Raw genomic sequence first — 16919 nt, 5'->3', positions numbered from 1 at the left:
TTGTAAATAGGGAAGGGAGGAGAGGGTGAAGGCCAGGCAGGGATAAGGGGAAAAACTGAGAACCAAGACCTGTCATGTAAAGGGACACGATCCCAACAATGAATGGAACTGTACTGTATACCTAAAAGGAACCAATAAATCTAATTAAAAAAAACAAGAAATGAAAAGGCTGAAATTGCAATGGATCCTGCAGAAAGCCAGATTATCAATACCCATTTTGAGAACCTTTATCCTAATAAAGAAAACAGAAAAAATTGACAGATTCCTAGACACACATGAATTACAAAAGTTGAATAAAAATGTACAAAAACTCTAATGAAACCAACAATAGTCAATGAAATCAAAGAGGTAATTAAACACCCACCAACAAAAAAAGCCCAGGTCCTGATGGTTCCACTGATGAATTCTACAAGAAATTTAGAGAAAATCTCAGGCCACTTTTCAGAATTTTTAGAGATATGTAAATTAAACCAATCTAAAATTGCATCTTAGTCCAGAAAGAAGGGCCATCATCAGGAAATCCAATAATAACAAATACTTATAAAGCTGTGGCATAAGAGGAACCCTCCTGTCTTGTTGATAGGCAGACAAACTAGTACCACCATTACGGAAATCAGAAAGGAGATTTCTCCAAGAACTGAAAATAGAAATTCTATGTGACCAGCTATTTCTCCACTAAGTATCTTCCCAAAGAGCTTAAGTCACCACACTACAGCCAAACCTGCATACCAGTGCTTACAGCAGCACATTTCATAGTCACTAACTCCTGCAATTAACATCATCAGATGATTGGGTAATCAAAGTGTGGCATCTGTATGTAATGCAATACTACTCTGCTACGCAGAATGACAAATTTGAGACATTCGTAGAAAAACGGATGCACGTGGAAAATATAATGTTGATAAAATAAATCAGACACATGAGTGTAAATATCCTATGGTATTTCTCATTTGAGTGAGACGAAGTACCAAGGAAATGATCAATGATGGACAGACAGGGACAACAGGAAAATGGGCCAAGGGAACAGGACTGAGAGGTGAGGAGGACGGCGAGCTGAAGTGAGAGGAGCAGAGATATACCGTAGGCAGGATCCTAGTAATTCAAGTGGAAATGTTGTATTACACAACATGAGCTAAAACAAGTGATATCAAGTATGAAAAAGGGGACACAGGAGCCACAGTAGCAGTGGAGAGAGGAGGGAAGGGAAGTGGGATTAGAACAAACCAAGCAGTAATACACACATGTAACCACTCCACAGGGTGATTGTAAACTGCACGAATTGCAAAATATACAAATAAAAAATGAACCAAAATATTAAAAAATAAAATTAAGCAAAAAAACATAAAGAAGCTCTATCATGCTAAAACTTACGTCGTGTTCAAATAAAACAGAACTGAGTCACAGCCAGGGTGGGTGAAGGGCAGGCACAGAAGGTCACACTGTTCAGCAGCTGCATGGCACAGAGGCTGCGCCTGTCGCTTCAGAAACAATAACCAGCCACGAGGAGGCCGCGATCTCCCAGAGACTTGGAATGGAGAGACTGAGGGACCTGTGCATATGGAGCCTTGCTAACAAAACAGACTATGAGAATGTATTTTTCTATTTGCACTACAATCGCTCACTATTGTCCTGCACTTCCTAAATCACAAAAGAAATATGCAGTAAAACAGGAGAAAAGAAGTAATTGAAAGGAGGTGCAGGCATTAGTATTTCATAAAGGATCAGACTGTGCACGTCAGAAGTCAAAGAAAAATCCAGATGAGAACCCATCACCAAATCAAACTAAGTAAATGTATAATTGTCAAAGGTTTCCCTATATAAGATCAGTAACAGCAAGCATTATGGGGACTATGCTGGCACTGTAACTATAGACAAGAGAATTTGTACTGTAGCCTTCAGCCAAAACAAAAACAATCTATCAAGAAAGTCAAAGCATTAAAAGAATATTGTATAGATATTAATATTTATCAAAAAGTTGTATTAAAGATCATACCACACTGATTCAAGTTGAAAATTGAAAAAGCAGATCATTTATGGTAATGACAGAAATTATAGGTTTTGAATCATGAGAAATATTTGAGGTTATTCAAAATAATTCATTGTAAAAAAGAGAATGGTACTTTAGAAAAAATAATTCACCACTAAATATATACAATTTATACAGCCTTGGTTGACAATGGATGATATAAATGCATCAGGAGCAAGAATCGAAAACAGAATTTCTGTGTATATTTACTTCTATTTACATTTACAAATGTGTAAATGTATATTCTTTGTCAAATTGCTTTATTAAAGATGAAATAAAGTCTTGTGAGAGAAAATTGATTTAATATGCTCATATTCAACACAAAATAAATCCCAAAGCCTTTAGCTTCTGAAAAACATAAAAGTTCAAGAATTTACACCTAAGTATTTTCAAACTTGTAGGTTATATTGCATGATTAAAAGGAGGAAGCAAAAAGACAAAATTGATAATTTTCACTGCTGGAAAGCTAAGGTCTAGTTCCCCTTAAATAAATTGTAGGCAAAAATTTTAATGCAAGCAATAATCTAGTGAAACACTTTAAACATACTTTGCAGTCATAATATTTCTTCTCCTGAATACATAAAATATCACTGAAAAAAACCTATGGTAAGTTTTAAAAAGTGGTACAAGAAATGCATGAAATCACCTTCTTAAGACACTAACTGAAGACAGAATCTAAACTTTACTATAAATATATTAATGAGAAACATTTGCACACATCATTCAGGCCATTTTCCATCTAAAGGCAACGCTACCCTTGTGTGTGGCTTGTTCAGTTGTTTTTCATTTTGTTTCTGGGGGTTCTGTGATAATACACAATAATGCTTTAAAATATAAATAAATTTGATCCAGCCATTTAGTTTTTTATTATGGCTTTAAATTGAGAGCATATTTCTAGGTACTACAATCTAGTCTGCATCAACCAGCTATCATTTTAAAAATAATTTTTACTCCTATTTGTGGAAAGACAAAAGTAGAAACCAGTTAGAAAATTTGAAGTATCCAAGAATTACTGAAAGCAAAATTCTTAGACTGCAAACATGTAATTTTATATAGACATAAAATTTTCAAGATGATACTGACATGAATACAAACACGTTTTGTTTGTAAAATTATGTTAAAGCAAGACAGAGATATAATAGCACTGCTATTAATAAAGTATTGAGAGTTATGTGTAGAGATATCCAGGACATTATGAAAACCACATTATAATTATGGTAGTCATTACACTTATGCATAGGAAGATCACATCTCCATTTAAAAATATTACATTTATATTTTGTAAGATAATTTTGCCATAAAGAAAAACATATTATCTTTATATATATGCCAGTTTTCATAAAGTTCTTTTCTTTTTCCTTCTGACTTCAGAAGTAATATAAACATCCCCATGATATTGTAAAGTTGCTTTCCAAGTGGATCATCAGCCTGGGCATAAAGGCTTCTGGGAATAGCAAGGATGCTCTTTTCAGGTACAGACAGGTTTACAACACTTGCTTGTGGGAAAGCCCACCTGCCATAGCAGAGCAGCTATCTGAACAGAGGGAGTGGGCAGCAGAGGGCAAGCAGAAGAGCAGGCGGCCTCTCCTCTCCTCTGAGGAAGAAACCAAACTCTCCCTCCAGCACCCTTGGAATACCCTTTAAATTAGACCTCAGTTGAAAATCACCAACACCTCATTCTCCACTCTTCCCAGATATTCTCTGGCACATGGGGCTTCCTCCAGTTAGAATCCTGTTAGGAAAGTGTACCCAGAATCCTCCAGGACCCCTGTTGTCCCCTGGAAATGTATTCTTCAGTGACCTCTATCCTGCACTTGACCTGCAAACACCTTAGCCTGTGCAGAATTCCTAGTCCATGCTGATGCCGCCTCGTCATTACAGGGGTCCCTGTGCTTATCATTATCAACGCGTGCCAGGAGAGACATTTAGCACATTGCAGGGGATTCAGAGCACATCTCCCTGACATTGCTCATTCAAAGTCTCTGCAGATCTGCCTGCTAGCTTAGAAGCAATAATCAGCAGCAACCATCAAAATCAAAGTGTGCACATTACAAAAATAACAACATCAAACACCTCTGGACGATGTGGGGAGATAAATGTCCAGCGGAAGTGACACTGCCTGCCGAGGTTGCAGTTCACATCTGATGAGGAGGATCAGGCCTCATGGTTGCTTGAGCACAGTACTTTGCTGCCAACCTGCACAATGCAATGAGACCTGGTCACAAAAACACAAATATCAGAAAGTTATCTAGGAACAGAAGTGACAGCATGAGAATGGATAAGAGAGAAGAAGAAAGGATGCAGAGACCACCGTCACGGAGATGCCACAAACCCTAACTCCACCTGGCCTGCTTCTGAAAGTGGGCAAACAGCACAGTTCAGTCGTCAGCAGTCATTGTTTCAGTGACATCCCCTTTCTTCACAGGATCATAGATCATACAATATCCTGACACTTTAAAAACTCTATTTATTAGTCATATTTTTAGCAACAGGCCTTTTGTCCCAGGGATTGAACTCAGAACCTTGCACTTACAAGCAGGTGAGACACCACCGAGCTAAATCCCCAGCCCTGAAGGCCTAATGTGATAGCAATTAGAAGCAGTCTGTGCATGAGAATCAGACTCCCACTGGAACACAAAACCTCACACAACATGGACCACTTATTCCCGTCCCGGCTGCAGCTCCAGGGGATGTGGATCACCCCTGGCATGAAAGCCTGATGCACAGAGTCTTCGGAAGTGCAAGTGAGTATCTGTGGGGGGAGGCAGCTGGTGCAGGCGGGACATAAACACGAGTGAGGACGTGAGGCGTTGTAGGCCTGGTTAAAGGAGACGTCATTGGACCCCGGCCTTTATGAAATGGGCCTTTGACTTCAGCCGCGTAGTATTAAACCGAATCCCATGGTTAGGTTGGTTTTCTAGTCGGCATCACCTTGCACTGTGGAGTGGCAGCTCAGGTATGAGGAGGTGCGTGTGTAATATAGTAAGGGGGAAGGTGATGTCGTCCTCTTTACAGAAGTGAAAGATGGAGAGAGAAATAAACATGGTTCTATTGAGCTGCAGGTGGGATAGGGATCAGAGGACATTTTCCCCTCCAACACTCACACACACACCCTAGGAATTGTCCACCCTGAGAATAAAGCAGGAAATGAATAAATGAAAATGTCACTTACTGCATGACAATGAAGTTCTTGGAAGGTTCTAAATGAGTCCTGCCAGAGAGGTACACAGAGAGGAAAAGGGAGAAGAAGCCCCCAATCACCACATCTCCATCCTTGCGCACACTAATCGTCCTGGAAAAAAGGCAGTCTTCGGTACCTGAATAGGACACCAGGAGAGGAAGCTGCACGAGGAAGATGAGAATCAAAGGGGTCATCCTAGAAGTGCACGCCCAGGGCTAAGTCTGGATGAAGGCAGCACCGGCACTGCCAGCCAGGTGAACGCATCTATGGGATGAATGTCTACATGTCCTGTGACTTTGGCTAAGGTAGATGCTTTAATGACCCTGACTTTTTTTCAGCCAAGCCTCCCCCATGCCCTCAAAGAATTTTTCAACTTTTCCCCTGCAGCTCTGCATCTGAGGTCTAGTGTCCAGGTGAAAAACACAAGTTTAAAATTATAATTATGTATAAGCTTGTCCCCCTTAGGCACCCTTACTTCATCCGAGTCCTTGGGTAGGCAGATCCCATGGGGCACCTTCTCTTGGGCCAAAGTTCTGCCAAGTCAGTGTCAATGGGCCACTTGCGTGGGTGTCACGTGGGAAGTGCAAATCGCTTGCAACAGAGGACTGAGCATTAGGTGTTGCATGGTCTGGAGAGATCCATGCTCAGTCAGATATGGTTAGGAATTACACCATCCACAGGTCAGAACAGGGAGTTCTGCCCAACTACTTACAGGATTCAGAGAGTCACAAAACATTCCTTGTAGGGCCCATGTGTGCCTGTGTCCAATTCACATGTCCCCAAATTTTCAGTCACACATGTGGTGTCATTGCACATGGAACCAGTAATTACACTGAACCCACAAATTCCAAAGTAGCAACTCAAGGTCAATAGAGAAAATAAGTTAAGATGAAAGGACTGTCACCAGTCCTGCTTTCCTAACCCCGACCTCACTCTTGTAGGCTAGAGTAGCTAACTAGGTGTATCCTACAGATAAACATCCTAACTACAAAGAAGATGCGACACTCGGGTTAAAATGAAACTGTGCTGTGACCATGATTGTACATCTATGCTGGCAACTGAGAGAACTGATATGTCTATTGACCTACCTAAAACGAGGTCATGAGTGTAAAACTCCTATAAAAGGTAAAATGTAACCCAGCCCTGGGTCGATCACATGGCACAGCCCTTGATTCAGGCCAACCCTTTGCTAGCAAAGTCAATGTTTTTGTTTTTGTTTTGTTTTTCGCATCTCTATGTGTCACTTACTACTTCCTTCTGCAACAAGACCAGCAGAGTTCCCAGTGAGGACGGGATAGCAATGGAGTACACCTATCTTTTACCACTCTTACTTTAATGCTGATTTTTTAAATATAGAAAAACAGATAATGCGAGGCTTAGTAAACATGGCATGAAACTTCAGTAGTGAAGCTGCCTGCATGCACCCACCACTCTGTAAGTAGTTCCTAATAAACTCATTTACTCAGCAAGAGGGCCTCTCTGAGGCATCGTTTGGACCGTCCCTCCCATACCAATCAGAAGAGCCTGTTTTCTCTCTCCCTAGGAAACAAAACACTAGTGTTGGAACAGGGACAAAGAGGTATGAGGTCGTTGATTCAGTGTGGGGGAATCTCCAGGTGAAACTCTTGGTGGGATTCTCTGCATGGAAGTGGGCAACATGCCTTCTAATGTGTGGTCCCCCACCGGAAAATAGGCATCCACCAAAAGGCCTAGTGGACTAGAGAATATACAGCATCTCTGGGAAAAACAGATATTTGAGAGGCTGGCAGGGGAGCTATGGCTGGTGCTCTGCGGGGCAGCACATGCTACTGAGGCTGAGCTACTGGCCCAGGACAAACTTTCAGGATCGGTGGCTACTGTAGATGTGTGAGAAGAAACACCACGTGAGTATAGGGATGGCATGAATGTGACATAAACCTGGGGGAAATATTGCCATTGGCTTTACATTTAGAAACATTTGATAATGAGAGAAATAATGAAAAGGGAAAAAAAGGAGCTGTGTAAAACCGCATGGTTATGTTTCAGCACTTCCTCATGACAGCCCCAGGAGACACTGAGCTCCAAACCCAAGGCTGAGTCAGGATCACAGGAGGAAGCAACCTGGAATGAACCTGTGACAGTGCCGTGCTGGGGATGGACACAGCCGGGGAGGCAGAGAGGGCAGAGCGCCCAGGCCACCCCAGCGTGGGGGTTGAAGACAGGTCCGGGATAACACAAGGTGTCAGGGCAGCAGGCTCTACGTCAGGTGCAGTCCTGGCCAGTCTGCAGCTGTGCTGGTCGTGGTGCTGACTCCTGCCTTGGAGGGCTGAAGAAGAGCGCACAGACCTGGCTGACAGCCCGTGAGGAGCTAACACGTGCACACGGGGACAGTGCTGGCCGATCGGAAAAGTCATCTCGGGAGTCTATGGCTTGTGAACATCTGTCTGAAATGTGCGACACATGTTTGATAAATGGCTTTAAATAGCTCTTGCATCAGTTCTTTTCCATTGCTGGGACACAATACCTGATTCACACAATGTAATGGAGGGGATTGTTTGGCTCACCGTTTGCTGCAGGGTTGGTCTAAACGTGGCTGGCTCGGAGGCAGAAACACACGGTAGGAGGGCCTAGCAAGGGAGAGTTTTTACTGCATGGCAATCAGGAAGCAGAGAAAAGGGAGGCACCAGAAAAAAGAATACATCCTTACAGGGCCAGGGATTTAGCTCAGTGCTGCCACCACCTCCCTCACAAGTGCTGGGTCCAGAGTTCCATCCCCCTTACAAACAAAACAAAACAACAACAAAAAACACACCCTTAGAAGTCACACTCATTGTTACTCACCAGCCCTGAACAGGAAAATAAAGTGATAACTTTTTCTTTTGTTGCTTCCTGCTTATTCTAGGGTAATTTTGTTTTGTAGACCATTGAAAATTTGCCAGTGCAAGGTGAAACGTTAATATCTATGACAAAAACCAGAAAGGGGAAAATATCTAAAATCTGGACAGTTGGAAAGTATACAACAGCAGGGGACCAGTAAGTGGGAGTGGAGGAAATACAAAAAACAAAAGTGGAAGGAATGAATATTTGAAAGATAATTTACCTGTTTGGCTGTGGCTGCTTTAAACCGTGGTTATCCACAGTTTTCATCCTTCTTTAAAGCATTTACATATAGATTCATGGAAAAGATGCTAGCAAGGATTACTCTGGATAATTTGGGTTTTCACTGATTATACTGAATGAAAACTGGTACAGGGATCTGGCCCAATGTTAAGAGATGTTAACCATCACTTACAAGAATACGTATATTAAACTTAACAATGTACTCCAGGTCCACTCAGCCTACAAGCTACATCTTCTTCACTTCCTTGTGGTTATTTGTGCCAAAAAGGTCTATGGCCTTGACTTCAACCGGCAAACATGTCCCCTTCCTTGTGGGCCCAGATCAGAAGTGGAAGAGCATTACAGTGAGGAGGGAAAGGGAACCATAACGACAGGGCAATGGGCGCTGAAACTCGCACAAGGAGAAGAGCGGATAAAAGGAAAGGATAAAACGTGTCAATATCCAGGCAGAGTCTCTTGTTTCAGCTCTACAAAGACAAAGACTAGTAAGCTATAAACCAAGGGCTCTTACACAGAAGCGCCAGCTGATGAGCACTCCAGAAAACTCTGCTAAAAGCTATTTTGTCTTGAGTCTCATTTGACTGACCTGGTACTGGCAAATATCGATTTTGGTATGTTTACGGGGAAGACCCCCTTCGGACTAGGTGGGGCCGGCCTCTTCCCGGAGGAACATATTCTTGATACACCCTCGCCCACACACAAGAAAGCACACCATCAGTGAATGTGATGATAATTCTGCCAGAGGGTGTCCACAGTACATGTGCACCTCCATCTGGAATCTACTTCAGTTCTGATACTCCTCACACTGGTCACTTGTGCTTTCCATACATTCATTAGGATTTCATAATCCTCTGGATTTAGTTTGGTACCTTTTTATGAACTCTAGTTCTTCGCAAAATAGGTCACTCATGTTCTGTACCATTTGGTTTAGGTCAAATTAGCTATTTATTAGTGTATTCTTTAAACTCAGTGATCATTCCTTCATGAAGTACAAGATCTTTTTGGTTATATCAAATTTGAGGGCACAGGGCACCGTAGTGTTTGTTTGTTGTTTAAATATTTTTTATTATTCACCTGTTGGCTTTTAAGTTACTTCATATTAATTCTCCTGTGAGCAGCTATGGGAAGTTGTGAGATTTTGGATGCATTGTATTTCCTTGTTTCTCACAAAATACAATTTTGTGGTGAGTATTGAAGGTTAGCTGAATATTTTTGTTGCTAGTATGAAGATCTCTGTAGTTAAGTGTCTGCTCTCTGGTGATGAATTTTGGTCAGGGTAACTGTATTCCTCTGCCTATGTCCAGAGATCCACCTGAATCCATTAAATTGTGGATGTGTAGTTGTAGTGTGATTATCTCAGGACCTAGTTCTACAGAAAAAAACCCCAGTAATTTTGATAACATGAATATCACTAGATATTGGCATAAAGTAAAAACCAAGTAATATTAGCAACTATGCTACCACTGGCAATAGCAAAGAAATCAGCCAGAGTAATAAAGTGAAAGAAAAACTGAACACTGACATAGTATAAAAACCAATAAAAGCTAGCACAGTTGCAACCTTATAAATGGAAATGGATCTACAGTTATACACACAAAGACCAAGCAAATAGTGACATAATCTCTACTAAATGAAACCACAATACCTCCATTAACAAGAGAAAAGATGTGAAAAACAACAGCATGGAGTCAACCAAATATATGAAAATTTACAAAGCTTAATAGTAGTAATAAAATGGAGAGGAACTGGAAAAAAAATAAAAGAAGGAAAATTTGATGAGTAGAGAAACTAACATAAATAATATAAATAATTCACTTTTTTGGAGACAGGGTCTCATTATGTAGCAGCGACTGACCTGGAACTCACTATGTAGCTTAGGATGGTCTCGAACTCACAGCGATCCTCCTGCCTCAGCCTCCTGAGTGCTGGGATTACAGGTATGTGCCACCGCGCCGGGCATCACTTTAAGTAAAAGGAAATGAATAGTATAAAATAAACAGGAAAAAGCACAGAACATTCATTTTAATGGAGTGAAACAAAGAGCAAAAGAAAGTCTTCTAACAAGGAATTAAAAAAATGAAAAAAAACCCCAAACATCTGAAATCCAACACCAACAACAAAAGTGAAGCGAGTGCAAAATATATTCTCATGTGTATGAATGAGCGGGCTCCTTCCAGGATCTGCAGTATTTCAACGCACTGTGAGCAATAGAGTCACTGCTAAATCCTACTTTGTTTCCAAACACGGGTCTTGTTTCTGTCATTACCTTAGTCAGTGGTGGACACTCACAGGTAGCCAAACGCATGCAAAGGAATAGGTCAAGCAGCCTTCCTTTGCGATAGCTAACCTGACTCCACCTTGCGCCTCAATGCCATTTTGTACATGTGCTTGAACGAAGGGCTTGTGCTTGACCCCAAACCCCCACATCCTGCTTGGCAGCAAACCTGCTGCAGTTGAAGGATGCTCTGTAGCTCACCTTGTGCGTGAAACTTCCTTGTGCCCCAGACTAACCTGTATGATTCTGCTTCTTTAAGCTTCGGCTTGCTCTCCCCTGAGCCCTCCCCAACTGAATGCATGATTTAACAGGAGAAATCAAACCGCTTCCCGGTGCTGAGGAAACTTCTGAGCGCTAGCCCCTCCTCGGCCGCTGGGTATCATAAACTGGCTCAAATGTGGCGGAGTGTGGCCCGTCTCTATTGTTCTAACTCGCTTATCCATAACACCGTCATCTGAACATCTGGATTCTGAATGTACCGAACTCCAAAAGTTCTGAAGCTCTCAAAACGTCTACACCACTTCAAGTCAAGTCTGCGTCCTGTGCAGTCCTCACGGAGGTGCTGGCTTCCTTAAGGTCCTGAGATGCATGCTCCTTGTAGTTCTGGTTTCTCTCCCTCTCTTTCCACGGTCCACGGGACTTCTGGGACAGGTCCTCACCACGAGAACCGGTTTGCTCCGGAGCACGCCAAGACCCACGGGTCCCTTCCTTCCTTGGTTCGACACCTGGCCTTGGGTCTTCAGCTCAGTTCTCCACAGTCGCTGCTCAGCCAGCAGACAGACAGACACCCTCTCTGTTCCCGGGAGCACAGAGGCCTCTGCGCAGCGGTCTTAGCTCAGCTACCTCCTGAACACGGGCGCTTCGCACTGCAACCCCGCTCTTTCGGCCAGACACGGGCCTCTCCCGGGCTCGGGTCTGGTTTGCTTTGGTGGGGCCCTCACGTGCTCCAGCCTGGGGCTCCCACAGCCCGCCTCGCCTTGAGCCTTAACTCTCCGCTCTCAGATTCCTCCACGGCCACTTTCTTTCCCAAACACTCCCACTCTGCCCCGAACTGGTTCAGTTTCCTCCCACAACCAGGCCTCCGATCGGCCCGCCTGCTCCGGATCTGCTATCTTTCTCAAGACTCTGATCGCTTCACCCACACTTATCTTTTTCCGGCCGCTGTGGCTCCTCCACGGGCCCCTCGAGCCCAGGAACCTGAGCTCAGGTCCCTGCACGGTCCCCGGATTTCTCCACATGTCCTCCCGCCTTTTTTCCTGACTCCTCAGGGGACTCTGTCCCTCGGGGTCCAAAACACCCAACCTCGGGTCTCTCTAGGCCTGCTCCAGTTCCTCATGGGCCTCCCTCCATCCCTCCGACCCTCGTCGGTTCTCTTACCCAGGCTTCGTGTCCGTTTTTTTCTCCAGCGGTCCTTTGGTCTTGGTTTTCTGGTGGTTTTCTTGATCTCTCTAGCCAGCGCCCAGTCCTCGAGGCTCCTCAGGTCCTTCCTCCTCTCCTCGGCTCCCTCCGTGTCCATTCCGGTCCTTTCGCCCCTGCTCGGCTCCCTCCGTATCTATTCGGGTCCTTTCGCCCCTGCTCGGCTCCCTCCGTATCTATTCGGGTCCTTTCGCCCCTGCTCGGCTCCCTCCGTATCTATTCGGGTCCTTTCGCCCCTGCTCGGCTCCCTCCGTATCTATTCGGGTCCTTTCGCCCCTGCTCGGCTCCCTCCGTATCTATTCGGGTCCTTTCGCCCCTGCTCGGCTCCCTCCGTATCCATTCGGGTCCTTTCGCCCCTGCTCGGCTCCCTCCGTATGTATTCGGGCCCTTTCGTCCCTGTTCGGCTCCCTCCGGGTCCATTCGGGTCCTTTCGCCCCTGCTCGGCTCCCTCCGTATGTATTCGGGCCCTTTCGCCGCTGCTCGGCCTCCTTCGTGTCTATTCGGGTCCTTTCGCCCCTGCTCGGCTCCCTCCGTATGTATTCGGGCCCTTTCGCCGCTGCTCGGCCTCCTTCGTGTCTATTCGGATCCTTTCGCCCCTGCTCGGCTCCCTCCGTGTCTCCTTGGTCTTCTTCGCCAGACCTCAAGTCCCTGCGTTTCACCTGGGGTCCCTCCTTCCGTTGGAGTCCCACACTCCAGGCTGGGGTCCCTTCGCCTCTCCTCGTTTCCTTCCACGCCTGTTGTCCTTCTGCGCCTCCTTGGGTCCCTCTGTCTCCTCGTTCCTTCCCGTCAGGCCTGGGTCCCTGTTTCTCCTGGTTGCCTTCTGTCCATCCGGGTGTCCCTCATACCGGACTCGGGTCTCTTCGTTCTTCTTCGTGACTTTCCGTGCCTCCTCGGAGCCCTCAGTGTCTCCTCGGTCCTCTCTGCCTGGGCTCTGGTCTCCTCGTTTCTCCTTGGTTCTCTCCGTCCAGTTCGGAAACCGAGCTCCCTCCTCGGTTCCCTGCACCTCCTCCACTCCCTCCTGCTCCTTTGTGTCCTGTGACTCCTCAGTTCCTGGGTCCTTTCAGTCTGGCCTTGGGTCCCTCCACGTCTCCTGGCGACTCCTATCGGGGTGTCCCACACACCGGCCAGGTCCTTCTGCCCCTTTCTGTCCCCTCCGAGCCTCTCCAGGCGTGGGAAATGGCAAAGGGATCTGGGGGTTTTTCTTTATGCGCCTCTTTGATGGACGCTGGCGGGAATCATTCATGCACAGCATTTTCTCTTTTCCTTTTTTTTTTACAATTATATAGCAATTTTAATTTTCAGGATGGACATCGTAAACAATTTTCTTAAACGGATTTTGTAAACTCTCCAATTCATCATGTAAATATTGAAAATAAGTTTACTTAGAACTGTGGATGAATTCTTTAGGTGGTGTATGTATTTTTCATAAATCCAGACCAAAGTGAAGTAATTGAGCTCTTTCGTAATTGAGATTCAACCTATTATTTCTGGACATAACATTGGTATGAAACTGGTAAAAATACTTTAAAAAGTATATTTCTCTTGGGCTGGGGATTTAGCTCAGCGGTTCGGTGGCCTGCCTTGCAAGCGCAAGGACCTGAGTTCAATCCCCAGTATATATCCATATATATATATATATATATATATTTCCCTTCAGTCATTTAGCTTGGAAAGTTGTACATTCTTAGTCAAAAAATTACATTTAATGTTTAAAGTTTTAAAAACAAAATTGGTTCAACAATTGTGAAAATTATATAGTTGACTATAGTAACTACAACCTTTACCCACAGAAATATACCAGTTTAAGTGAGCTCAGCTCACTTTACAAAAATTGTCTTTTTCCAGTGCTGGGGGTCAAACCCAGGGCCTCATGCATACAAGGCAAGGGCTCTACCACTGAGCTATGCTCCTAGCCCTCACTTAATTTTTAAAATCATTTTCTTTCTAGCTTTACAAATGTACTGGACATTGCTCAACTGTTCAGCATTACCTGTGTTAAGAGTGAAGGCATTAAAAAGTGTAGAAATTACACAGTGACTGAGCCCAATAAACGGAGAATATGCAACCAACTTTTCAGAGCTAGAAGGGACCTTCAAGATCCGAGCCAGCACCCATTGACAAGGACACTGAGGCCCAGGCATGTTAAATGACTTCAAAGTCACACTCATTGGGTGAGCCAGTCCTGCATCCGTCATTCAGCCATCTACTGAAAGCAATGAAGTGGTACGCTGCTCGGTGCTGAAAAGCTAGAAGGAAGTACTACTGCCAAGGCAGTCTTTTTCCCTTGTAATCACCATAAATCCCTGCATGTTCAAATCAGTACAAGCTCCCAGAAGAGCGAGCTCACACTCGAGTGCTGTAGCCTTTGTAGAACCGGGCCCACTTTGTTTCACACATTTTAGTAAACACAGTTGGGTTTAACTTCAGAGAGGCCTCAATCGTGCTTACTTTACATGATTAAGCATTAACAAAGGGAGACATAGTATTCTGAATGAATTTCTTTCTAGTACATTCACAACTTAGGGAAGTGCAATCAGAAAATGCCCTATGCTCCTAAACAAGTTCACAAAACAGCTTAAAAATTCAGAGCTGTTCGAGATATCAATGCATACATCAGTTAAGTCCAACAACTGAAGATCACAAAGTGTGGAATGTAAATTATCTCCCCATTTCATTCCGTCATGGGTATAGTTTTTTGAGATGTCTGTATGTTAAAAGTACTTTCAAACCCACAAAGTAATTCCCTCTTCCAATGACACCAGGGATCTACTCATAGATGTATCTCAACTTCCTTCCCTTATTAAGATCAACTTTCTCCGCTTTGTAGTTAAGGGAAAATTCGTTTAAAAAATAAAACTTAAGATTGTAGGTGTTAGCTAAAAGAAATCCAAATTCTATGTAATCAAAATAGCAATAGCTCAAGATGTAGATTAGTTTACTTGCACTTTTACATTCTTTAATATTAAGACTGGCACTTAAGTGTTCTGTGTATCTCAGTTCATAGCCAACTTTTTTGAGAGTTATGAGACACACTGACAAAGCTCTCAAATGAAACAACCCAGAAGTAAGGCACTACGGAACATGGAACAGCAGCGTTCTGCGCACCCAGCTTCAGTGTAACGTTCCAAAATGAGCCTCGGCTTTCTAGTGTTCTCGCTGTTGGGTGACTTCCGACAAACTCATCTCCGGTGAGGCTCTGAATTTCCCAAAGCTATAAGCTTCAGAAAAAAGTGCCCTTGGGTCCCTCGTATTTCTCAAACCTCCAGACTTGATTTTTATCTAGGGCCTCACAAGGTCTCATCTGCACATCAGGCCGGCCTTCAGCTGTCCGATAAGCACTGAGACAAAGACCCGAGTGTGGATGAAAAATGGTTCCGTCTTTTTTAAAATGCCAGATGATGTTTCCTGGAGCAGGGGACCCATCTTTGGGATAGTTTTGCATTTCTACATTGTTTTCTTTTTTTGTTTTGTTTTGTTTTTGCTCAGGAGCCTCTGCACACAACTCAGTCACCGAATTAAACCGTATTTCTTTGTTGGAAGTATATTCAAAGAATCGGTTGGCTCCTTGACCGTGGCATCCAAACAGTGAGGGGTTAGCCCCGGTGGGGTTGTTGTCAGAAGAATTGTAATCTAAACATTCAGAAGAGATCCCCAAGCTGCGGACAGCCCCGTGCCAACCTGGCCTATCCTCTGGTACGCGTAAATTAGAAAACACGTTTTTCAAGTACCATTCAAAGCTTTTGCATCTCAGCTGCTACCGTAGTAATTTTCTTTCAGAAATATCGCCATAAGCTTCCTTCCGCGCTGGAGGGTTTCGATTGTGGAAACGCTCTTTGTACTCATCCATCCACACTTCTGCTGCCCGCGCAGGGTTCTGCAGGAACTGGGGGCTGGCGGAGGGGGACACGTGGCCCACGCGAGAGCACGGGTGCATCTCCAAGTCAGCCCCGCACTGCCACACCCCGAAGGACAGCTCCAGGTTTTCACCTCCCCGCACCTCCACCCCCTGCATAGGTTCCCAGGTACTCAAAGTATTTCTTGCTGACAGCAAACCGCCCTCCAGCCACGGTGGGCGACCTGATGGGGTCGATTCTTGACGTCCGCCGTCGTGCTTGGGGACAGAACGCCCCTGGAATGTTAACCGCCGGTCAAAGCCACCGATCACGGGCTGCCCTGTTTGCATGTAGAACTCAAAAGCATTCCAATCAATAGTACCTTAACAGGACAACCGCTTCCTTTCCAGAAGCGGTTCCAGCCAGCCAGAGTTGCGCTCACGGTGACAATCCAGGAAAGTGAGGACATCGCCCGTGGCGAAAGTGGCTCCGATCAGGCGGGCCCGAACCAGGCCCTCTCCCTTATTGGATCGGATCAAGCGGACTCTCTCTAGATTGCTGATGTCGGCTTCAAGTTGTGCCTTCAAATGCACTCTGTCACTCAAGTCATCCACAGAGATGATCTTCAAAAGGACAGCGGGAGACGTTTCCAAAACGCTGTGAACGGTGCGGAGGGAAGTCGACCAGGCTGCGCGATAGAAAGCGATGATGACGGAGGTGATGGGAAGTCCGCGGTCGTTGTGCGTCTTAGATTTACTCATACGTCCTCTCTTCCTCTGGGCGGCGGCGCAGGGAAGTCCTGTCACGGAGGTGCACGCCGATGGCGGATCTCCCCCTGAGCTCCTCCCGCTGCTCCAGTTCGCCCTCGCCGAGCCGGCGTTCGCTCGCTCTCGCCCCTCGCCCAGTGCCTGGGAATCTGCAGGGGCTTCCCGTAAAGAGGCCGGGACACAGCCGCTTCCCTTTCCTGAAGGTGGGCGCGCGGCCAGGACCCCTGCCGTGGAGCACAGACGCCTCCGGGGGAGGCAAGGAAAGCGGACAGCGACGTCTCCAGCAGGACGGAGGCCGCCGTTAGGAGCGCGCGCAGCTCGC

At 45.1% G+C, this 16919-nt stretch overlaps 1 protein-coding gene and 1 pseudogene across 3 annotated transcripts in view; both read right to left on the bottom strand.

The window, feature by feature from the left end:
- The window catches only part of LOC104849854 (vomeronasal type-2 receptor 116), a 39325-nt gene extending 29141 nt beyond the window's left edge, over positions 1 to 10184 (bottom strand). The window contains exon 1 of one of the 3 annotated variants that reach the window (XM_010606459.1): positions 10162 to 10184. The gene's annotated coding sequence lies outside the window, so the exon portion shown is untranslated. Of the gene's footprint in view, positions 1 to 1371; positions 1508 to 4099; positions 4153 to 10161 lie in introns of those variants that run through there. The other 2 variants (XM_010606458.1, XM_010606457.1) reach the window with 2 other exon arrangements.
- A 4521-nt stretch (positions 10185 to 14705) lies between these two features.
- Positions 14706 to 16919, bottom strand: part of LOC104849890 — a 3490-nt pseudogene continuing 1276 nt past the window's right edge.

The sequence above is a fragment of the Fukomys damarensis genome, unplaced genomic scaffold (genome assembly GCF_012274545.1).
Source record: "Fukomys damarensis isolate Sample0158 unplaced genomic scaffold, DMR_v1.0_HiC HiC_scaffold_37, whole genome shotgun sequence".
Lineage (NCBI taxonomy): Eukaryota > Metazoa > Chordata > Mammalia > Rodentia > Bathyergidae > Fukomys > Fukomys damarensis.
This window is presented reverse-complemented; position numbering and strand designations above follow the sequence as displayed.